This window comes from Canis lupus, chromosome 25, assembly GCF_003254725.2.
Source record: "Canis lupus dingo isolate Sandy chromosome 25, ASM325472v2, whole genome shotgun sequence".
NCBI classification, from domain to species: Eukaryota; Metazoa; Chordata; class Mammalia; order Carnivora; family Canidae; genus Canis; species Canis lupus.
The window spans coordinates 33,378,927-33,404,439 of NC_064267.1; the positions used below are offsets into that span (position 1 = coordinate 33,378,927).

A 25,513-nucleotide genomic window follows, 5' to 3' on the forward strand; every position below is an offset into this window, starting at 1 on the left:
CACTTGAGTTGTTGTCTTTAACACAGCACACCCTCCACCCACTTACCCATTCCTGTGTGCATTTGATACACATTGAAGTATTTGTTATGTGGTAAGTGCTAGGGATACCAAAAAGAAGTCAGACCTTCACAAGTGGTTTAAGAGTCTAGTGGAAAGAGACAGGCATGTATACAAATGCAAGAGGATAATGACACAACAAACCATTTTAACAACTATTTAAAGACAACCAGCATGTGATATAATTCCTTTCATCTCTCAGAGTGTACTGCCCATATTAACTATTCAGGAAGGTTTTTTTTCTGCAGTCAGGTATTAATAAATGATGACTATTAGCATGATCTTCCCTACCTACTGCACAGTTATCCTCATTCATCACAGCATGTTGCTAAAAGGATTAAGTACATTATTTTATATAAAGCACTTAGCACAGTGCCTGCACATACAAAACACTCATTAATATAGTTGCTATTATTGTAATTATCTCGATATCATAATCAGACCATCAATAAGTATAGGAAAAGGCTATGTCCCAATAATCCTAAAAATGAAGCAAGGACACTAGAGATGAAGATGGGGGCCAGGTCTAGAGCCATATATTCAATCAAAAAGAGTCCTTAGCCCATAGAGCCTTGATTACTCAACTTCCACACCCGGTCAAAGAACACGAGTCAGAACTAGAGCTGTTCTAAAAGGCAAACTCAACAGTGACCTTAAAAGTATCCAAAGGAGCTCCTAACAAATGCTTTCCTATTATACCTATTGCAGATTCTTGAAATTCCTTTATCAGGAAACACCTTGAATGTCCTTGGAGAAACCAAATATTTCTCTAAAGCAATGGTCTTCAGCTAGAAGGATATTTTGCTTCCTCTCCCCAGGAGACTTTTGTAATGTCTAGAGACATTCTGAATTGTCACAACAGGGTAAGAAGGTATGGGGAGCATGGGACTACTGCTGGTATTGAGTAGTGTGGTGCTACATATCCTACTATGCACAAGACCGACCCTATAACATATTTATCTGATCCAAAATGTCAGTAGTCCAAAAGTTGAGAAATTTTACCCTAAAGAAACATATACTTATTTAGATCTACTTAGGTAGACATTCCCATTCATTATCCTTCTTACTTCATTTCAAACTATGATGTGAATGATTGAGCTATAGCTTCCTTAAATAAGGATAAATAAGACAAGGAGAGCTAGAGAAAGGGTAATGAGCAAGGAGACATTTGTTCTGTAAGGGAGCAGAAGAAAGCAATCTAAGAGATGTGAAAAATTTTTATTCCATATTTTTTACCCAAAGATCATCGTAATGCCTTTCCTTACAACATTCTTTTTTTCTCTATAGTGTAGAATGCAAACATATAAGGTTCTCCATACATTCTCAATGCATGAATAATTTCAATTGTAAATCTAGATTGCATTTTGTCCTGCCTCTGAGGAAGATCAAATTAGATTTCTGAAGATACAAGAGTTTAGGGAATGACAACATAATTTATTGAACACCTATTCTATGTTAGTCAAGGTTCTAGAAGTTTGAGATATATCAATGAACAAAGCATCCTTGGGAAGGCTCATATTCAATGAGGTTTAAGTGAAGTTCAAGAAATTCTTGAACTGGAACTGGAATGCCTCTACTATGGTATTATAGTTTTCCAACCTATTTATCGATTCAAAAAGAAAAATTTGTTTTAAGAGAAATTTTATCTACACGAGAAATTAATCTACTTCCAAGGCAACAAAGCAAAATAGGTGGCAGTAGAAAATGAGTCTTTTGTAGATTATTGTTTAAGAAATTAAGGCTTAGAGTGTATAAGAAGCCAATTGAGGAAGACATTGAAGTCTGAGTACATTTCTCTGGTCCAGGCAAAAATGGAGATGAAATATTGAAAGACTTGTTTATTCTATGAATTGTTGTGGAAAGAAGCTTTGCACAAGACAATCAATAGCTTTTGAAATAACCTGCATGATTGTGTTAATAATAAAAGTCGTTTAGTTTGGGTCTGCATTACACTTGAAAGCACACAGCTATTTACCCTGAATTCTCCCTGATAAGTTTCAGTGATAGCATTTTTTTATTCCTCCAATTATCCCAGTCTTGGAAGACTAAGAACAGCTTGGATTTATCCTATTCCTGCACTCTATAAGCCTAGAAGTTGTGCAGGTAGATAAATGTTACCTGTTTGACAGCACTGCTGAAGATGTGTCCCCATACAGGTAGCAATATCTCCAGGAAGTTTTCTGGGTCCTCCTTTCCATATACTTTTTTCTTATACATTTTTGCTAATTCAAGTACTACTTTGAATAATAAAGTTATTTTCATGTCTCCTAGACTCTACGTTACTTACAGGAAGAGACTATTGGAACATCTTTTCTAGGCAGCACCTAGCACAATGTCTAGTATCCAAAAGTATCAGGTAAATAGAATTAATCAATGGATTCATAAGAACTTGGATGGACTGAGGGGATGGCAGCTCAGGAAATCTTGAGAACCCCAGGAAAATAGAAAAAAGTCTTCATGAGCTTTTTTGGATATCTACTTTAGGCAGAAACCTAAGGAAAGCAACTCTCAACTCAAACCTCATCTTTTCCTACTAAACATTAATTAAAATGAAGATCTTTTTCTTTCTTCTGCTTCCAAAAGCTAATCCTTAATACATTTACAAAAACATATTTATTTCTTGAACTCCTAGGATGCATGAAATTCCATGAAAAGAAGCAAAAAGAATTCATACTGGAGCCTGATAAGACCTTCACCACTGAGGCATATGGCATCTCTGCTTCCTTTTGCTGGTTTTCCAAAGAGATACCACTAATGAGTCACCTCAGTAATCCCTGGAGTTACCACCACCAGCAGGTTTTTAAATTTCTTTGGTTCTATAACTTGGTCTGAGACACAAGTTGAGCAAAGAATGCCACACATTTATACTGACATTTATAAGACGATTTCTGTCTTACAGTTCACCTCTATACACTTATTATATTTACCTGCAAACTAAAGAAACAAAATAGTGAGACCAGTGCCCCAGACTGTTCCTGAAGCAAGTTACTAGTTTCTTTTCTTCTTCCAGGCCTTTCCACTAATTCAGAGCATTCACCAGATGCTACCCAATTTAAATCCTAAGATGTACTCAAGCAAGAGATCAGAGTGTGCTATTTGGTTTAAGATCCTGAGATGATGAATCCACACTGTTAAAACAAATCAATTACCTGTACTTAGTTTTTTAAGATTTTCTTTTTCTTTCTTTCTTTCTTTCTTTCTTTCTTTCTTTCTTTCTTTCTTTCTTTCTTTCTTTCTTTCTTTCTGAGAGAGTGGGGGCAGGCAGAGGGAGAGAGAATCTTGAGCAGACTCTCCATTGAGCATGGAGCCTCAGCACAGAGTTCAATAGGGGGCTTGATCCCTCAACCCTACACTCATGACTGGAGCTGAAACCAAGAGTCAGATGCTTAACTGACTGAGCCACCCAAGCACCTTGCCTGTACTTTTTATTAAGATTTAGTATATGGCTCTGAGACGTCAAGTCCAAATCTTAACCTTTAGGGTTAAGTCTTTAGAGAAGTCAAAGACAACTTTTACCACATATACCTGTGATGGTCAAAGGTCTTTAATGAACAGAATAGTCTGAAGGAAAAAGTAAATTGAGCAGTTAGATCTTGAAATGAGAAGTATCAGTAGGTTAGAGAAAGAGCAATAATTTAAAATATTGGATGAGGATAGGGGTTGAACTTTTTAATTCATTTTTGTGGTTTAAGGCATGATTCTTTTGCACGGCAAGACATCATGTAAGTGATCATGAAATCAACCAACCAGCATTTTCTAATGAAATCAACAACTTTGAAAAACAGTATGTGTGAGTGGAGTTATAGTTACAATATAAAATGTGTTTCTATAAAACACTTGAAGTCCATTGGCCTATAGGAATGTTTACTCCGTGCATTATAAAGTGGGAGAGGCTTTTAAAACTTATCTTGATTGTTTTTTGGAACAACTGAACATTATCATCACCTGATATGAATTAGCTCAGCACTTCCTCCTTGCAAAGGAGTCAACCAATTAGATGATCAGGTTCACTATTCTGCAAGATTGGGTTGTTGCTGTAGGCAAAGAGTATTGCCACGTGGCCTTAGAAAGTACTGTATCTTAAATTTCCTGAGCCTGAGTTTCTTCATCTATAAAATTGTGAATATGATCGCTGACTTTATAGAGCATCAAATAACTAATGACAAATAAAGGCATTTAATACAGTTCCTGAGAGAGAGTAGGGGATAAATAAATGTTTCCTTTCCTTCCAGCTTTTGTTCAGGAAAAAAGACACCTTCTTCAATTCCCTGTTCTCCTGTAAAGAGACAGGGTCACCTTTCACACACTGCCCAGAGTTGGGACGCTGTGACATTGTCAAGTGCTTTTCTGCTGTCAAGTTAATGAAGGATTACACCCACCCCCTCTCTCTGGTCAGCACAGCCTGCTTACGGAAAAATAAAAAAATAACTAAGAGTACTAGCAGGAATCATCTCTGTATAAAAGCAATTTTCTCCAGCTTTATGAGTGAGGGCAGCTATAAATCACTCAACCCATTTGCATTTATACTGCCTTAAAAAAGGGGGTAGAGATGGGGAGATGGGAGGGATATCTACCCACTGAGAAATGTTACCCTTGGACAGAAGAGAAAATGTTTCCAAGATCATCTCTCTGTTTGGCCAGTGATGGGCTATTTGTGCCAGGAGAATAGGAGGGAGGGGTAAGAAGAAGTTACATTGAAATCTGTCTCATGGAATAAAGCTCAAAATTGGAATACCTGTTCTTAGAATTATTAGCTTCATTTGGTTTTTCTTTGCAAGTGGAGAAAAAAAAAGTTTACTTAAAATAGCTTAATCATTTTGTAATGCCCAATACATAAAACCAAATAGAACACTCACAGTGTTACTGATGGACTTCTTGGCTTTTACCATCTCAATGACATTTACTCTATCCCTGAGCAATTTTAGATAAGCTAAGCCAGCAGCTGGGGAGACCCCAGCTGTAACTAAGTTTGATGTCCTTGCTTCATCTGAGAAAAAGCCCATGGGGTTGAATCCAAGCATCCAAATAGAAAATATTTTCCACTACCAAGGACAGATAATCTGAGCTATGTTAAACCCAGTCTCTGTGGAATTCTTACTTGAAATTTCTCACTTGGAGGTAAACCGAGGTCACTTGGAGAATGTCATAAGAAATTTATTGAGAAGTCTTCCATTTTCAGTAATTATTTTACTCTAGAAATAAATGCATGTGGCCCCTAAAAAGAGCAAAGGAGGCCTGTGTCAGTGGTCAGTCCTGTGTTACAACCATAACTGGTGCTCCAGTCAGGTATATTTCCCAAATATTAGAATTTTTACATGGAAAATCATGAGACAAATAAAAAATAAAATCATATTTTAAGTTTAGGTCAAGAGAAGGAACAATTGTTTAGAAAAGCAGATAAAGTCCAATATTAGACCTCTTCATATTTCCAGACACATCTACATATTGAGGGGGAAAGGACAAGCAGTCATTTCACCACTACTGTGTGAAGGTTAATATTCAACTCCCAGTCTAGACCTCTCTTCCCTTTAGACCAAGTTCCTCAAATAAACATTCTATAGCTTTCATGTTCACTACCTTCTTTGAAATACCAATTAATTCTTGCTAGACATATTCAATTCTCTATCATCTATCTATCACCTATCATCTATCCATCTATATATCTTTATAAGTTTAAATCGTTCTCACTCTTTTTGATCTCTTGAAATCCTTTTTGTGCTTCTCTTTGACACTGGCTTCTTATTTATATGATTTTGGCTTGTTATTATAAGATCTTACTGCTTCTACCAATTTCCTCAACTGTAAAATGAAATCATAAAATATAACATTTATGGTTTTCCTTTCACTTCCCAAACCACTCCATTTGTTTTCTTCTTACATCCTTATTTTCAATATATCCCTCTTCTCCATGCTTCATATCCAAAGACAAAACTAATGAAAATGAGTGTTCTAAGTGTTCTCCAGATGCCATTTCCTCTGTCTGGAATGTCCCTTTCTCTCTCCATTGACTTGGAGACTGGAATTCAAACTTGTTCTTCAACACTCATTGCAAGGATTGTGACATTTAAAAGCTATAAACAGGAAAATTTGATTCTTTTGCCATGTGAGGGAAAAATAAAGATATTTTTAGATATATAAAAACTCAAAAGAACATTATCTAAATACATTTCTGGGAAAAATCCTTGAAGAAGTGTACCAAACAAGCAAAATTGAATCTGAGCAATACTCCAAGAAGGGAGAAAACATGCCATCACAGAAATAGTGATAAGTTACAAACAGGCAAAACAACAGCAAATCTAAACAAATGTTGATGATATCTGAAAAGTTAACTGCTCTTATTAGAAAAAAAAACATATATTCAAAAGAAGTGGGACATATAAAACACAGTTAATAAATAATAACAATAATAAGAAGAAATAGCAACCTGAAGCTAAAATTTCAGATTATTTCAGCAAAACCCATATTTGTTTGAGAAGATAGTGAGTGATAAGCAAAAAAGGGAAGTTAAAACAAGATCATATCTTACTCAAATGAGAAACAATATGAATACTACAATTCTTCATTTTGACAGATAATTTAAATGGATCTGTTAAAAATTAAGTATAACTAGTACTAAAATAAATGTGAGATATATAGTCCCTAAACCACTTAAGGAACAAAGAAGAAACACAAAATGTATTTAACTTACTACTAGTAAAAGGGGGACTGGGAGAGGACATTGAATTTTAAAATTTCAGTATACTGAAGTAAAATAAAGTAAAACGACATAATATGCCCTGAAGAGGGCCAAGTAGATCAGAAGTAACAATAAATATGATTAAGTTCAATTTATCTACTGAAAATAAAGAATATTGTATTAGGTTAACTAGTCCATTACTTCCAAAGGAAATATATAAAACAGAATGACACAGAAAAGTTAAAAATAAAATGTGGAAAAAAACATATCAGTAAAATGAAATAAAAAGATATTTTGAGGGACGCCTGAGTGGCTCAGTGGTTGAGCGTCTGCCTTCAGCCCAGGGCATGATCCTGGAGTCCCGAGATCGAGTCCCACATTGGGCTCCCTTCATGGAGCCTGCTTTCCCTCTGCCTATGTCTCTGCCTTTCTCTCTCTCTGTGTGTCTCTCATGAATAAAAAAATAAATAAAATCTTAAAAAAAGATATTTTGAAAGGTAATATTAACACTAGTTCAACATTCAACTCAAAGAATACTTTAGGCAAATATTTATTTATACAAATGGCCAACAAATTTGAAAACATTCTGTCTCTCATGCTTTAAGAAATTCAAAAAAAGTGACAGAGAGATGCAACATTCCGTCTATCAGACTAGCAATATGAGATTGAGACTATTCAGTGTTTGACAACAGGGAAATAGGTTCACTCACACATTGTTCTGGTGACTATAAACTGAAACAAATTTGCAATCTGACGGTAGTTTCAAAATTGTTTTATATACACTTTGATCGAGCAGTTTTAATTCTAGGAATTCATCCTGCAGATAAAATTATGCAATGGTGCAAAGATACACTTGCAAGGATATTCTTTTCTGCATTTTTAGGAGAGAAAAAAATCTACCAAAAAAATCATATTAATCAGTAGTGGGCAAAAAGATACATTTTTGCATATCCCTACAATAAAACCTTAGAAAACACTTTAAAAGACTAGATTAGGGGCATGTGTGTGATTCAGTTGGTTAAGCTTCTGACTCTTGGTTTTGGCTCAGGTCATGATCTCAGGGTTCTGAAATCAAGCCCAGCATGGGACTCTGTACTCAGAGTCTGCTTGTCCCTCTCCTCTGCTCTCTCACTCTCTCTCTTTCTTCCTGTACTAAATAAAATCCTAAAAAAAAAAATAGATATCTGTCTGTACTGATAATGAATCACTCTCTCTCTTTCTTTCTGTACTAAATAAAATCTTTAAAAAAAATAGATATCTGTCTGTACTGATAATGAAAAAGTCTAACATATACAAAGGGTGAAGAAAACAAGTTTTATAACAATGCATGTATACTTAATTCCATTTGCAATTTTAAGGGGAAAAGACAGATTTCATCTATTGCACCTTTGTAAATATCTTCCATTAATTAGGGAAACATATATAGTCATATCTGATTTAATTTTCCTATCATCTTACCTCAAATATCCTAAATTTAAAAATCCAATATGTTCCTAGAAAGTTTCTCACCTTCTTAACTTTAAATTCTGTGACAAAAAGCTGGGGGTGAAAAAGGGGGCTGACTGGTCTTCCTCAAGGCTACTTCCAAATAGCAGGCAGAGTAAGAGCCCTGGAAAGTCTGATCACTTCACCAGTACTATCACTTTTGTCCCTACTCTGGGACATAGCTCTTGGACATCAACCCCACCACAGTCTGGAGACCACTGTTCCACTGCTATATTTGTGCCCTCACTGATTCAGATGCCTTGAAGGCTGCAGTGAAGTTGTCTTATTTCCAAGCTTGCATCTACGCACATGCTCACGTCTCATCCCCAAATCACAGCACTCCCTCAGAGTGGTAGGTCCTAAAGGGGATTTCAAATCCAGCCAGAACTGGTGTAAGAAAGAGCTCTGCAATCTTTTGCCAATTCAGGCTATGCTACCCAGCTCTAGTAGGCAATCCAGAGCACTGCCCCTCCCACCTTCCCACCCCGTCACCCCCAACCCTGCCAACAATTTACCTCCCTACTGGTAAGCATCCTCTTAAGTTGTTGGTGTCTTTTGATTCCAATAGATTTGAGTGGCACAATCTCTCAACTTATCAGAGAGGTTGTAACAACATTGAACTACAAAAAGGAAGGGGCCTGAGGTCTGAACTTTCCTCCCATATATTAATTTAACAATATTCTCACCAGTACTTTTTCATAACCTTCTACCAGAGCAATGGGTCACTTATATTTACATAATTAATGTGGTCCACCTAAATGATGTTTTCTTTAATAAAAAAAAAGAAAGAAACTTCTCCAAAGTGTCACATTGTCCTTGATTCCAGACATAGAAGAAGTTACCACACATACATATGTACACACACCCCTTTATTATAAACATGAGTTGAAGATGTCCAGGTGGCTCAGTGGTTTAGCACCTGCCTTTCGCCCAGGGTGTGATCCTGGAGTCCCGGGATCGGGTTCCACATCGGGCTTCCTGTGTGGAGCCTGCTTTTTCCTCTGTCTGTGTCTCTGCCCCTCTGTCTCTCTATGTGTCTTTCATGAATAAATAAATAAAATATTTTTAAAAAGTAAAAAATAGGGACTCCTGGGTGGCTCAGCAGTTAAGCATCTGCCTTTGGCTCAGGGCATGATCCTGCAGATTCAGGATCTAGTCCCACATCGGGCTTCCTGTATGGAGCCTGCTTCTCCCTCTACCTATGTTCCTGTCCCCCCCCCACCCTCTCTGTGTGTCTCTCATGTATAAATAAATAAAATATTTTTTAAAAATAAAAATAAACACAACTTGACTTCCTAACTCTATTCAGATTGTTGGTTGACTTATTACTGTGACAATTCCATATTGCTTTATTATATCTTGCCATTTGATAGTATATATTCATTCACATGTGGATGTTGTTTTCAAATATACTTACCTTTTTGTCCTTTTTGTCTTTTTGCAGAACTTTAACTTGATGTTCAATTGAATTTTCAAAACAATTTTGCAAAGATTAGTATCTTTACAGTATTGAAACATTCTATCCAACAACATGATTAGGCTGTCTTCATTTTATCCTTCAGTACAGTTTTACTGTTGTCTTCATATGGATCCTATACTTTTCCTGCTAAGTATTTTACAATTTTGTTACTCTTGTGAATGGGACTGTTTACTCCATTATATTTTCCAATAGATTGTGAATGTTGATTAGGAACGCTATTAACCATTGTATGCTGATATTGTAACCAACCACTTCATTATTCTTTGATTCTAATAGTTTTTAAATTGACTTTCTTGATTTTCCTAAGCAGATGTGTTGCCTATTAATAGTAAAAATTGTCTTACTGCTATTGTTTATAGTTTTTATTTAATTACTCTCATCTTTCTACATTGGCTATAAGCTCCAATACACAACTAAATAATACTGGTTACAGTGGGCATTCTTGTCTTATTTTTGGCTGCTTCATCAAGAAATTTGGTCAGTCATAAATAATTCAGCTAACACTTCTCTTTCCTTCAATAGTTAAGAGTTCACAGGTGGCTGATATGGTACAACTGCTCAAGAAAAGTGTGGGCTCTTTATGCTTTTCTCTGCATATTCCTTAGTATGTTGGGTTTTAGTTAGGCTCACTATCTACGGGTTGCAAAATGGCTCCTTCCCGCAATCAAGGCAATAAATAAATAAATAAATAAATAAATAAATAAATAAATGGCAATTAGGGGCAGCTTGGTGCCTCCCTCTATCAAGAAAGCAAAAGAAGCTTTGTGGCATATACAGGAACTTCCAGGTATAAATGAGTGCACAAAATGCAATCATTTGACAATCTTCAACAGCAAAAGCAGCTTAGAAAATAAATATTTAACTGGGCATCTTGATCCCCAGAAAGGATATTGGTGTTTTATTAACAAAGAAGAAAGGAGGGGTGGATAATGAATAGACAACCAACAGTGTCTGCCACACTGACTTTCTGGGGGATGCATCTAATGTTTCAGAAATTATTAGGTTGTGTACTGTAATTTTTTTATACAGCAATTTATCAGCATGAGGAAGCTATTTTCTATTCTTAGCTTAATGAGGCCTTTTAAAATCAGGAAAGTCTGTTGAATGTTATCAAAACTCTGTGGAATCTATTGAGAAGATAATATAATGTGTTTGTTTTTCCAATTAATATGTTAATTTAGAATAATAGATTCCAACCGTTGAATCATTCTTGCAATCTTGGGATAAACAATGCTGGGAATGCGGTTATTCTGTTATTCCATTACAGTATTTAATTTGAAAATAACATACTTTACCCGTATTTTTTGCTTTAATATTCATAAGTAAAATTGATCTGTAGTTTTTTTTTAAGATTTTATTTATTTATTCATGAGAGACAGAGACAGAGAGACAGAGACACAGGCAGAGGGAGAAACAAGCACCATGCAGGGACCCCAATGTGGGACTCGATCCCGGGACTCCAGGATCACACCCTGGGCCAAAGGCTGGCACTCAACCATTGAGCCACCCAGGCATCCCAATTTGCAGTTTTCTTTATGCTGTCCTTGTTCAGTTACTTTCATGAGGATTCTATAGCCACATAAAATGAACTTCTCAGCTTTTTTGTATTTGAAAAGTTCAAATAGAATTACCTCTCACTTCCAAATTAGGTAGGATTCTTTTCAAGAATGGAGGTCTGTTCCTTTTCTTCCTTTTTTTTCTTTTTTAAATTTTTAATTTAAATTCTATATAATTAACATAAACTGTATTATTAGTTTCAGAGGTAGAATTTAGTGATTCATCAGTTGCATACAACACCAAGTGCTCATTACCTCAAGTGCCCTCCTTAATGTCCATCACCTCACCTACCTCCCCTCCAGCAACCTTCAATTTGTTTACTATGGTTAAGTCTTTTATGATTTGCTTCTCTCTCTGTTTTTGTCTTATTTCATTTTTCCTTCCCTTCCCCTACATTCATCTGTTTTGTTTCTTAAATTCCATGTATGAGTGAAATCATATGGTATTTGTCTTTCTCTGACTATTTTACTTAGCAATAATACCCTCCAATTCCATCCACATTGTTGCAAATAGCAAGATTTCATTTTTGATGGCTGAGTAATATTCCATTATTTATTAAGGGTTATGCTTTCTGTTTTCCTTTGATTATAATAATTTCAGGTTCTTTTTCTTATTGAAACAGTGGGGGCAGCCCAGGTGGCTCAGCGGTTTAGCACCTGCCTTTGGCCCAGGGCATGATCCTGGAGACCTGGGATCGAGTCCCACATCAGGCTCCCTGCATGGAGCCTGCTTCTCCCTCTGCCTGTCTCTCTCTCTCTCTCTCCCTCTCTTTCTCTCTCTCTCTCACTCTTTTCTATTTGGTTCATAAACTTCAGAGGTAAGTGGGTTTAAGTCTTACATTGTTGTTATAAATGGGGCCAGGTCATGGCCATTTCATTAGTGGACTCCCAAATGTTAATTTCTGTAGGCGTTTCTCTTGAGCCAGTTTCTCCAGAGAAGAATCTTCCAGTCCTTTGCCAAGAGAGATATAAGACTAGCTGCCAGCACGCTAGCTAAAGAGTACCAAAAGAGAGCCAAGAATATCCCCACCAGACATCCATTCTCGCTTGAAATACACTCTCCTCAACTGCTTTTTATACAATACCTAACCTCTGGCCTAGGCATGGTATTCCAACTTCTCCATGGAAATAACCTCCTATCCTCTGAAGTGTTGGGGAAGGTGGGAAAGTAGTTGTTTGGGACAGGGGGGATTGCTAGGGTTTAACTAATCTTCATACATATTTCCAATCCCTTGAGTTTAGGTATGTCCCTGGTTCCTTCCTGTGCAGGTAACTTATTGCTTTTCTAAGGCTCTGTGACTCAAATAACCTTGCCTTTCATTTGCATTTCTTCTATAAGCCTTTAAGTTTCAGCTGTATCTGATATGCTAAACGGATCCCACCCATCCAGCTGCTTTCCTTTGTTGCAAATCTGCTGACATCTCTGGCCCACAGTCTCTCCCTCAGCTCTCTTTTTTTCTTTAAGGGTATATATATATATATATATATATATATATATATATATATATGTTTGTAATATATTTAAATTCATATATATGTATATATAATAGGGTTCTTAAAGTAGGTTTTTATTACAGGATGGAAAGGTTTCTTTGATTTCTTTCTCCTTTCTTACCTTACTTTGTAGTGATAAAAATAGTATTATTTTCTCTCTCCATTTTTAAAAATATTTTTAAATTTATATAGCATTTTTCCTGAAAGTCGGGTAGGTCTAGGAGTGGAATGAGAAAGAGAATTTCCTGGGATAAAAAATGTAAGGAGTTTCTTGCTCCCAAGTCCCAATCCTTCATTTGCATGACCCTGAAAGTGAAAGCTTCCTCTAATACTGGATCTAAGATGCTTCTCTTGCCTTATCGTAGGCCTGACTGTGCTGAAGACATTCCTGCACTGCACTCATAGAACTCAAACAGAAAGTTATATCTGACATTATTAGCCTTGGGAGTCAGCAGTAGCTGCCAGAATGGCTGGAAATTAATGGAGGAAATCCCAGAAAGAAAGAAGAAGAAAGAAGAAAGAAGAAAGAAAGGAAAGAAAGAAAGAAAGAAAGAAAGAAAGAAAGAAGAAAGAAAGAAAGAAGGAAGGAAGGAAGGAAGGAAGGAAGGAAGAAAGAAAGAAAGAAAGAAAGAAAAAGAAAGAAAGAAAGAAAGAAAGAAGAAGGAAGGAAGGAAGAAAGAAAGGAAGAAAGGAAGAAAGGAATCACAGAAGGGGAGCTGCATAATTTGTATATATACTTCTCTCAAATTCTTTGCTGCATAATTTGTATATATACTTCTCTCAAATTCTTTGCTGATTCCTGAACAATACATGCATGAGACTCCAAGGAGCCTGGTACAAGCCTCGGCACCCCTCAGAATGATAACAGAATCTAAATTCTCATAGTGTCCTACAGAATCTAATATAATTTACAATCCTTAGATAAAATATTTTTAAATTTTCAAAAAAGCTTAAAAATATGACCTACAAGGGCACCTCGGTGGCTCAGTAGTTGAGCCTCTGCCTTTGGCTCAGGTCGTGATCAGGGTCCTGAGATCAAGTCCTATATAGGGCTCCCCATAGAGACCCTGCTTCTCCCTCTGCCTATGTCTCTGCCTCTTTGTGTCTCTCGTGAATAAATAAATAAAACATTTTTTAAAGAAAAAATATGGCCTATACTGAAGAAAAAATTAGTTAACAGGAACAAAAAGTACAAATATCCAAATATTTCAGACTGAATAAACAAAAAAGAACTTTAAAGTAGCAATAATAAATATGTTACAGAATTAGTAGGGAAAAACAGGTTTAATAGCAAAAAAGGTGGGGAATTTCAGAGGAGATACAGAATTTCATGCACTGACCCTTTGTTTCATATCCTGAAACTATAAACGAGAACCAATGGAAATTCTAACATTAACAAATACAATAACTAAAATGAAATATTTGTTGGATGATAGTAACAACAAATTGGACACAACAGAAGAGAATACCAATGACTTTGAAAACAAGTCAACAGAGAATACAAATTAAAGCACAGTAATTTTTTTAAGAACAAAGGCATAGTATATCAATGACAAGTCGACAGAATTGTCTAATATGTATGTAACTATCATCTCAGGAGAGGAGAAAGATAATGGGGAATAAAAAATACTTGAAGGCATGTTGGCTGAAATTTTTCCTAATCTGATCAATAAGAGCATCACACAGATATAAAAAGTTCAAGGAGGATAAACACACACACACACACAAGAATTCACACTTGGGTACATCACAGTCAAATAGCTAAAAAACAAAAATAAAGGAAAATCTTACAGATTTCCTGGGGGAAGGAAGCACATTACTACAGAGAAACAATGATAGTGCTGAGCTGATTTCTCAGAATCTATGGAAACCATAAAACAGTGGAACAAAATCTTTAAAGTTCTAGAACAAGAGGACTGTCAACCTAGAATCCTATATCCGTGGAACAAATATCTCAAAAATGAAGACAAAATAATTATTTTCAGATAAACAAAAGTCTAGAAATTTTATCTTCTACAACTCTACACTGTAAAAATGCTAAAGGGAGTTTTTTAGATCAGATGGAAATTTAAATCTGTAGGAAGGAATAAAAAGGAGTAGAAATGGTAGGTATATGAAAAAGCATAAAAAACTAGTTTTCTTTCTTTTCTTAGAATTTTAAAAGGAAATTGACTTTTTGAAGCAAAAAATAATAATATATCATAGGGTTTATAACAAATAGTAGTAAAATATATAATAATAGTACAAAAGATGGGAAAGCTATACATGAAAAAATATTGCTGTAAAACTCATACATTATAAGTGAAAGAATTATTATTAACTCAAGCTAGAGAGTGATAAGTTAAGATGTGTATTATAATCTCTAGTACAAATGCTAAAAAAAAAAAAATCTAGAGGTCCTAGGGTTATCATAAAATCACCCTGGAACACAATGCTCTGAACAGCAATGATTTCCTCCCAAACTCCTCACCCGGGATCCTCTTACAAAAGTAGTAGGCTATGGCCTATGGCTTTCTCTCCATGTTAAAGAGACTACAGAAAAGGAGTAAATATGTAGAGGAAGAGACCTATGAAGCATGTAAATGACTTTCTTACTTCAGTCATTCTGTGAATATCTAACTCATGTTTTGATGGCCCTCTGTGATCTACATAATTGTGGTACATTGCTCACATGTGATAAACATGTAATTTCTGGAAGCAACTGGAAGAATCAACGTAGTTTTGGACAAAGTAGTTTTGGTGCAGTGGTATACATAGACCATTCAAGTCTACCCAAAATAAGTTTGCTTAGTGAGACCAGTGTGCATCTCTTGGCCCTGAACCCACTATATACAACCATGTGCATGGGAGCAATATCTAATCACATTCTGCACATATGCATTGTGTCCCAAAATACAGAATTAAGGTATTATGATAAATTTCTAATATTATTCAGCCAACTGGTTCCCAAATAAAAAGAACCAGGGAAGTGAGTAAACAGTTTTTAGTTTAGGGATTTTAATGCACACAAAGAGATTTTATAATAGAAGGACACTATAATCTAGGGAAAAAATGTTCCTTGTTGTAGAATGGTGTGGCACTAAAAAGTAGTGATAGGTACCTCAGAGCTAACCTTAGGAGCATTACAGACCCATGATCTATCAGAGATCCATGAATTAAAGGACACTATTAAGGAAATTTAACAATTGCATATCCATGATTATATGTGCAAATTTTAATATGTATGGATTAAAACCTAAACATATGTGTCAAGGAGGGAAAAGAAATGAACATTTTATCAATTTCAAATTGTTTCCATGGCGATTAAATCCAGGAAAAGGAAAGTGAATTTCTCCCCTCTCCCTCCCACCATTGTTTGGCCCCAGCTCAGGACAGAGCACTCCTGTTTTGCCATGATGGATTAGATACTGGGATGCTGGTCACTTGTAACTATCATTCATAGTTATCATCTCTAAAATACAAACCTGTTCCAAAATTGTTTTCCTCAACTAGAGTTTCTGATTTAGACCTTATCAGAAACAGTACTGGTTTGTCTGTTAACCAGAACCCTAATTTGAGTTTTTATGTCATCTTCCTTGAGAAAAATTTTATAGAACCTCCTTTTATATGGGACACTAGAATCATCGGTGTATCTTAGAAAGAGCATCAAAGTGAGAGACTGAAAATATGGATTGTAGCTGTGCTCCACCCCTACCTATATGAGTTTGAGCAACTCCTTCCATTTTCCTGAACATCCATTTTCTTATCAATAAAATAATAAATTTCCACTTAAGAAGTGACTCTTAGGGCAGCCTGGGTGGCTCAGCAGTTTAGCACCACCTTCAGCCCAAGGCCTGATCCTGGAGTCCCAGGATCCAGTCCCACGTGGGGCTCCCTGCATAAGCCTGCTTCTCCCTCTGCCTGTGTCTCTGCCTGCCCCCCCTCTGTGTGTGTGTCTTTCATGAATAAATAAATAAAATCTTAAAAAAAAAAGAAGTGACTCTTAAATCCTTTTATGCCATATATCTCTTTGATAATTATATTAAAGTGATAGATAAACCTCCTCAACAGAATAATGTGCAGAGCTGGGTGAAGTTCTCGCACGTTTTCTTTTCCATTTGGCTCCTTCCAAGACCAAACTAACAATAAAATATTTTTCTTTTTTACAATTTAATCTCCGGCTAACAAGGATATTTGGTATGTGATTGCTTTTAGATATTTCACCCAGAGGCCAGACATCCTGAAGTCTTCCCTTTCACACTCCTCTACGCGCAGCACCTGGAGTTACCCCACTCTCTCCAGCAGCTGAAATGCCAAAACACACAAGGAGGCAAGAACTTTGCAGAAAACTGTGTGAGAAGGGAAATGGAACACAAGTAAGGATCTCACTATTGGTGGAGATGTGTCCATGTCATTTTCCTCAAACATCTGAAAGAGAGGGTTTTTCTTTCAGAATAAGAAACAGACTGACCAGTTTCTCCACACTCTTTGGACTTCGTATGGGTTGGACTATATCATTTGAACATGAATGACTTAATCTTTAAGTATGTGTGTGTGTGTGTGTGTGTGTGTGTGTGTGTGTGAGAGAGAGAGAGAGAGAGAGAGACAGAGAGAGAGACAGAGAGAGAGAGAAGGAGACCTAAATCTGTCCTTCTCTCCAGGAAATCCTTGAATTCCTGTGTGGAAGATGGAGATTTGAAGAGAGCTACTCATGAGAAAAAGCAACCAACCAGTTGCCTTTTATGGCTTTTTCACCTTCTCCCTCAATATGGCACACATTATAAAATTTTACTTTTAGTTTCAGGGGTTTACAAATCCCTAATATCCATGGTTTCCAAGATGAGAAGCTTTAAATTAGATAATAACTAAGTTTCTTTCCTCTTTCTTTTTTTCCAAGTCAATTATTATTATTATTATTATTATTATTATTATTATGCCTTCAAATATTTTCTTTTTTTTAAATTTCAAGTTTTTATTTAAACTTCCTTCTTTAATATCTGGAGTCTATATCTATCTTTGCATATACCTTTTCAAGGTAGAGAACTTATGTTTTACATTGAAAAAAATAAATTCACAGACCAAAATAATTGCTCAATCATACAGATGACCAGTGGAGAACCATTCTTACTGATTGGTCTCCCTCAGGCTTATTAGAGAATATCATTCACCTTCCCTGCTTGAAACAATCCTGCCAGTCCTGGAAGAGAATGAAGAAAATAAATGGGGATTCATACTCGACAGAATTTATCCAACCAGAGTTCAACCAAAGAGAGTAATGAGTTAATTATTCACTAAGAGTTCCAGATGACAGTTAAAATCTTTTCCAAGTAGATCAACAACTCCAATCACTGGAGTCCTTGCTAGAGTGCCCAGCCTTTCTCCCTACACGACCCTGCACATTTAATCAGTGCCCATTTGTTCCAAGGTCAATATTCTCCTCATAAATTGACTAAATTTCATTCTGAAGGATTTCAAATGCAACAAAAGTTGATCCACTGCAAAGATGAAAGAGCTACTTAACAGCTGTGATAAAGGAAATTAAAACAATTGGACACTCTTTCTATTGGGAATTAAACTATTTTCGCTAAGACCCACACATACCAGTGCACTGGAAGAGCTGACAACAAACAAACTGAAATGAATGATGACAAAGCAAATTTACTCTTACATTTGGAACTTACAAAAAGGCAAAATACTTTGAAAAAGGAGCTAATTTTTTATCTTTAAAAGTCCTCTCTTAATGGAAATCTATGCCTCTAAAAATGCCTATAAAATTCCTCAGTAGATTTTTTTGCCATAGAAAAACAATTTTATAATGTCAATGATATCAATTCATACAGGTTTACTGGAAATTTTTTCATAAAATATAGTCAAAAGTCAAAATAACAGTTATGGGATAACTGATTAGCCATCATAGCTCACTGGATTAGAGGTGAGTATCAGGCAGGATCCTGGCTCACCAAAAGTGGTAATTGAGGAGAGTTTAATAAAGGAGTAATTTACAACATACATCATACATTAGTCAGGGTTCTCCAAAGAAACAGAACCAAAAGGATGTATATATATATATATATATATATGGGGTGGGGGGGTAAGAAATTTATTATAAGGAATTGGCTCATACAGTTATGGAGGCTCAGAACTCTCAAGATCTATAGTCAGCAAGATGGAGACCCAGGAGAGTCAATGTGTACTTCTAGTTCTAATAAAAAATCCTGAGAACCAGGAGGGCCAATGGTATAAGTTCTTGTCCAAAAGCCAGAAAGAACCTGAGAATAGCTGCTGTTTCAATATCAGATTGAAGGCCACAAAGGGCTGGTGTCCCAGATCAAGTAGTTAAGCAAGAGAAGTCCCCTCTTACTCAGCCATTTTGTTCTATGCAGGCCTTCAACTGATCAGATAAGGCCCACCCACAGAAGCAGCAATCTGCTTTATTCAATCTACCGATTCAAATGTTAATCTCATCTAGAAACATCCTCAAGACTCACCCAGAATGATGTTTTGACCAAATGTCTGAGCAAGTTGACACAAAAGATTAACCACCACACAAGGGATTGACTGAGTTTAGGAAAACCAAATGCCTGAGGCTAAAAACACTATCCCTATCCTGGGCTAGCAACAGCCAAAAGCTATAACCTCTAGATCTGGAAGAGGAAGTCCTTAGCACATCCTACAGAGTATAAAAGTAGCTCAACGACTAAAATCTTTAGCAAGGAGGGAGTGATGTAATAAATATCCTAAAGATCAGCTTTCTCCATCATAAATCAGTATAGAAGAGTAGTTATCAAAAATTAATGAGCAAAAGAAATCTATCCAGTATAGCATTATCTTTAAAATCAGGGGAAATAACAAAAGTTATAAAAATTATTGCCTAAAGCTATGCACACATGCTAGAATCCACTTGGTAGATACTATGGTCTGTGACTTTTATCAATATGGTATCTATATAACAAAATATAGATACTGATGCCCCACCCACACCTATCAAATAAGAACCTCTGAAATCTGATGTCAGGCATGAATATATTTTTAGGTTTCTACGTATGATTCTTTCCCATACCCCTGATGTAGGATACTATACTGAAGGATGGGTGTTTTCACCTGTCATCTACTATTTTGAGATCACATCTCTGTTTCAAAAATAAGCTATAATAGTTGGGTTTTTTTCAAAGATAAAGTGTTTATATGATTCCAAAAACTCATCTGACTTTTATTTTCACTGAGATTGCTTCACTGATTACTGATGAGTTATCCCATACATACACATAGGCCTCATTATATTAGCCTAAAACACCTGATGGTAAATACAGTACATCTGTGCTCTTTCTCTGTTACAACAATCTTCCCAGAACAACAGGAGAAAACTTCCTTTCAGAGATACGAAAAACAGGGTTACATATCAATGGTTATATTCAGAGAGAATTTCTCAATCCCATCATTTACCTTAGAGTCTTTTAGCTTGGAAGAACACCTGTTAATTCTTTCCTTGATCCAGTTTTCTTAACTGAATCCATTTGAAGGCTGCAGCTTCATATTAGACCCAAGAAATAAGACATTTTGAGAACATTCTCTGAACACAGATATGACAGTGACAGTCATAATGGAAGTATACAGAGAAGAATCTATTTACCATATAGACACAGACATGTGTGTTTTTTAGGTATTATCCCATCAAAATCCTGCAACTGTTCTAAATCATTATTAGCATAATTATGCTAGTGTTAAGATGATAAGTTGATATGTCAAAAATTAATATGCTAAGATCACATAGTTATTGAGTGTCCAGAATCATGATTTTAATGCCTCCAAAGACCATAGTCTTCTGAATATCTTATACTTCTGCTATCAAGTCTGAAGACTAGAGAGGTTAAATCAAACACTGAGACAGACTTTAGGGTCTGAGAACTATTCTTCAAGGTATACACAAGTAGATTTTTTTCACAATATGTGTAAGGGACAGCTAGCAAATTTCTGTGTTTGGAGCACAAGTAATTTCAAAATATGTTAGGGAATACAGGTCATGGCACAGAAAACCATTAGTATTATGACTCAGTGCATCCCTCCAGCTGAAGCGGTCACAGAGATCCCAACTGCAAGAATGAATGGCAGTTCCTTGCAACATGCCAGAGTCAGTAGGTGACAGGCAAAAAACCAGTGAAGAGGAGAGTTAGTAAAAAGCACTTTGTTTCAGATGTACATATCTACATAATGTCAGTAATCTTTGTAAATGCATGGTTATATGTCATTTTTATCATTTAGAAATGAGTGACCGTTTTGAAGAATGCATTGATCATTGCCTCCTTGAAATCCTGCAGCCCATGCAGTTATAATACAAATATAAGTTTGTAGTATTTATCTTGAGGAATAGCAATTGACACAAGAAAGGTAAGGAATCTAAAGACAGATAAATTTGGTGTCAGTCTTGGAGATCCCATTTATTTGCTGCGTGATCTTCAAAAAATTACTTGATATACTTAGATACTAGGTATTATGTGCTGGGAGCTCTTTAGGAGCTTTGAGTGGATTAATTCATGTAATTCCATAATAACCTAATAAAGTAGATCCCATTATTATTCTCCTAAGTAACAGAGCTAGGGTTAAAATATAATCTCCAAAGCCTGGCTCCTAACTTCTACCTCAGTGACTATCTAAATGCCTATACTATTTGGTTTGTGTAATTAGTAAGATAATATGTTTTATTTTTATTTTTTTTAGATAATATGTTTTAAATGCTTAACAATGTTCAATAAAAATGAGTTCTTTTGGGTATACTAATCTCATGGTTGTCTTCCTTGCCCCACCTCCAACTTACCCCATACCCAAAGAGGAGTAGTGTTGCTATAGATTGATTTATTTCAAGGATAATCACTGGCTTTCATTTTCTAAAAGTAGGACCATAGTGGAGGATGTATAAAAATGTCTATTTTAGGAAAAATCACACTTTTTCTTGCTCGCTGATATATCTTGGGTAGCCTTTTTTAATCATTAAGCAAGTTGAATGAAGAAAACATCTTTGTGTCTGCATATTGCTATGGTATGCTATGCATCATGACACATCAAACAAGTAAAAACAAAACCAAAATAATCTGCAGACTTCAAATTCAAAATAGCATCTCTTTAGTAAGCTCTAGTAAGACTTCTGATTCTTCATATTAATAGCCAGAAAAATACAAACAGTTGAAAATTCACAGCAATAACAACACAGAAGGCTAATAATCCTCATAGGAAGCAGTAAAAAGCCAGATTTAATGCTGTAGAAAAATTGAACCAATGGTGTGGAGTCAAATTTCAAAACTCTCAGAGGAGACCAAAAGGTGGAAGGAAAGGAAGGAAGGAAGGAAGGAAGAAGGAAGGAAGGAAGGAAGGAAGGAAGGAAGGAAGGGGTTTTAAAAAACGAAAGAAAAATGGTAGAGTAAGAACGTGTTCAGTCATCCAAAGATTAACACCTCTGAAAGATGTGCAGTCAATTTTCATTATTTGAGGTAATTGTTTTCTGTAAAATTACCCCAAACACTGAACTTGTGAATTCTGAACCACTGTTCCTAGGGGAAATATAGGATCAAGTTCCTGCAAGACTTAAGTCACATTTCATTAACTAATCAATATATAACTTTTTAAATGTGTATCTCTGTTTCAATATACTTTATCCCATATGTATATATGAGATAATTATATATATAACTATTTTAATGTTTAACATTGAACTCAAAGCCAATAGCACTACAATTCATACTTGAAGGAAGCTTATCTACCACACATGTTTTCTTTATAAGGCACATCATAGCCTTCCTGCACTTAGAACAGCAGAAAGCACTGCAGCACTACAACTAGAAGATGTTTTAAACAGAAAAACTACCAACAAAAAGAATAAAAATGTGAAAAAATAATGGCACTAAATACAACACACACACACACACACACACACACCTCTGTATCAGTATAATCAAATACTTATGCATATAAACATTGTTTCATATAAGGGACATATACCAGAAATACATATATCAAAATAACAGTGATTGTTTCTAAAGCTTGGGTCACAAATTACTTTCATTTTCTTCTTAATGTTTTAGTATATTTTCCAAATGTTCTAAAGCAAATGTGGTTGCTTTTTTTTTTTTAAGATTTATTCATTTATTTGAGAGAATGAGAGAGTGTGTATGTGAGCTGGGGGGAGAGGCATAAGGAGAGGGATAGAGAGAGAATCTTCAAATACACTCCCCACTGAGTATGAACCCTGCTCACGGCTAAATCCCAGGACCCAGAGACTATGACCTGAGCTCAAATCAGGCATCTTTTTTTTTTTAAGATTTTATTAATTTATTCATGAGAGACAGAGAGAGAGAGAGAGAGGCAGAGACTCAGGCAAAGGCAGAAGCAGGCTCCACGCAGGGAGCCCGATGTGGGACTCAATACCAGGTCTCCAGGATCACGCTCTGGGTGGAAGATGGTGCTAAACTGCTGCACCTCCCGGGCTGCTCCCAAATCAGGCATCTTAACCAAAAATGCCACCCAGGTGCCCCTGTGTTTTACTTTTAAAATAAAGAGGATCAGTCATAAATATAAATAATTCAGATTTTTTAAAAAGATGTATCTAAGAGAATGTGCATGAGTGGGGTGAGGGCAGAGGGAGAGAATCTTCAAGCAGACTCTCCACTCAGTGAAGAGCCCTAGTGGGGGCTCTATCTCAGGACCCATGGGATCATGAACTGAGCTGAAACCAAGAGTCAGAGGCTCAACCAACTGAACCACCCAGGTGCCCCTAAATAATTCAAATTTTTAAGAAAAAAAAATTAGACTGAGAGGACACATTAATCAAACTTCAGCATCCTATATGAGATTATCAGTTGTGTTTTTATTTCTTCCCTCCATCTCCGTGTGTGTTCTTATGAATAGCATGAAGCCCAACTCTGGCAAGGCAAAGGTCAGATTCTGAACCATTTTCAAATTATTCAGGTTTGCTTAGGTTCCACAGAAAATAGTCCTACTAGAACTATAATTGTGTTCATACCTATATTTTTTTCTGGATTACCAGTTTATTATAAAAATATATAATTCAGGAACAGCCAGATGGAAGAAATGGATAGGGCAAGATATGTAGGAAAGGGTGCAGAGCTTCTATACCCTTTCCAGGTATGCCACTCTCCTCAAATTTCTGTGTGCTCACCAATCCAGAAACTCCTCTCCTACCTTCTTAATTGATTTTAGACTCCAAAATAAGTTGTTCATTATTATATTGTAATTGATGTGTAATAAGTCACAGCCTGCAGCATCTACAAACACTGGCAAATCCAAGCTGAGTAGCTTTTGCTCAAGTCTGGGTGGAGTCAGGGGCAGGAAGGTATATCCTTGGAGGTAAGTGGTACGAAGTTGCATTCGAGAAAAGAGAAGGGGTGCAAAGGCATCCTTGGCAGGAAGACTAGATTCACACACATCAAATTTAAATACATACATACATACACACACACACACACACACACAGAGGCACATTGCCACATGTAGGTAATCAAGAAAATGGATATTTTGAGTAATTGGTCATTATCCCTTCTAAGAGAGTTGTTTAGAAAATAAAAAAATTAAACTTGAATCCTGATCTGCAACGATAAGCAACGAGGAGTTAGATGTGCATGTGTGTGTGTGTGTGTGTGTGTGTCTCTGTGTGTGTGCATGTGTATTAAATCTTAATTTTCCTATAGTGGAGAAATATAGACTATGAGAGTGTGGCTGGGCACTTGTCCCTAGGAAGTCACAAAGAGGTGAAAAGCAGCTCTGTTTCTGCTGGAAGAGCAAAGAAGGAAGGGGCTAATAGCCAGGGAAATAGGCCAGATTGTGGATATTAAACCCAAAAAAAGCACAAACACATGTTGCCCCAAAAATAGTACTGGCTGGACAAATGGAGGACTAGAAGAGCCTGTTAAGAAAAAAGTGCTGAGAGCATTTTAATACTCTCTGACCATTTGACTTTTGCCATGATTGTAAAACAAAGGGAGAAAGACTTACTCGTTGTGGAGGAAGCCTGTGCAAAGTTCGTCCCCAATGAAAGTCATGCTACTGAACATACAGTGGCCTTAATCTATCATCCTTTCGTAGGTCTAATGAGGAACACTTGACAGTTCTATAGTTCAGATTTCCATAAAATCTCTTGGGTTGTTCAGTTGTGAACATAAGCAGATTCCCCTGTCTACTGTCCGGTGGGCAATACCACGATCTTCCCTAATCCAGTGACATAGAAACTTAAACCATCCTTCGGTTCTGGCAGGAGGTCATGGGGTCTAATCCAAGGAGCCTGTGGCTGATTCCATTCTTAACAGTTCTCTGTGCCCATTTTATTCAGTGTAGTGCTCTCATTCTTCCCTCTACCTCCTTTACTACAGGCAACTGACTTGTGAAACAGAAACCTTGACAAGGCATGGGCACAGCTGAGAAAGAGGACGGATAAGCCCCAGAGAGAGATGCCCTTGATCTGATGGTTCCTGACAAGTGTTTATTAGTAATCTCTAACATAGGGAAGAAAGACATGCATATTTTGCATCACCTTTATATTAAGGTGGAAAGTATTTATCAAGAAGACATAGAGCTTTTAATTCAAAGTAGATGGAAATTTATCTCTAAGGCAACAGAGATTAATAAAATGCAAAATTCCTTGATCACTCTAAACTTTTAGCTTATTTTAAAAAAAAAGATTTCATTTATTTATTTGAGAGAGAGAGAGACAGTGCACACATGCAGTAGCAGGGGTGAGAGGGAGAAGCAGGCTCCCCGCTGAGCAGTAGCCAGACATGGGGG

At 36.3% G+C, this 25,513-nt stretch overlaps 1 long non-coding RNA gene across 1 annotated transcript; it reads left to right on the forward strand.

The window, feature by feature from the left end:
• The first annotated feature begins 14,665 nt into the window (after positions 1-14,665).
• LOC112670138 (uncharacterized) lies at positions 14,666-25,299 on the forward strand. Its single transcript, XR_004817174.2, has 3 exons — positions 14,666-14,853; positions 16,943-17,103; positions 25,102-25,299. It is a non-coding gene; the product is annotated as an uncharacterized LOC112670138 (long non-coding RNA).
• Positions 25,300-25,513: the final 214 nt, after the last annotated feature.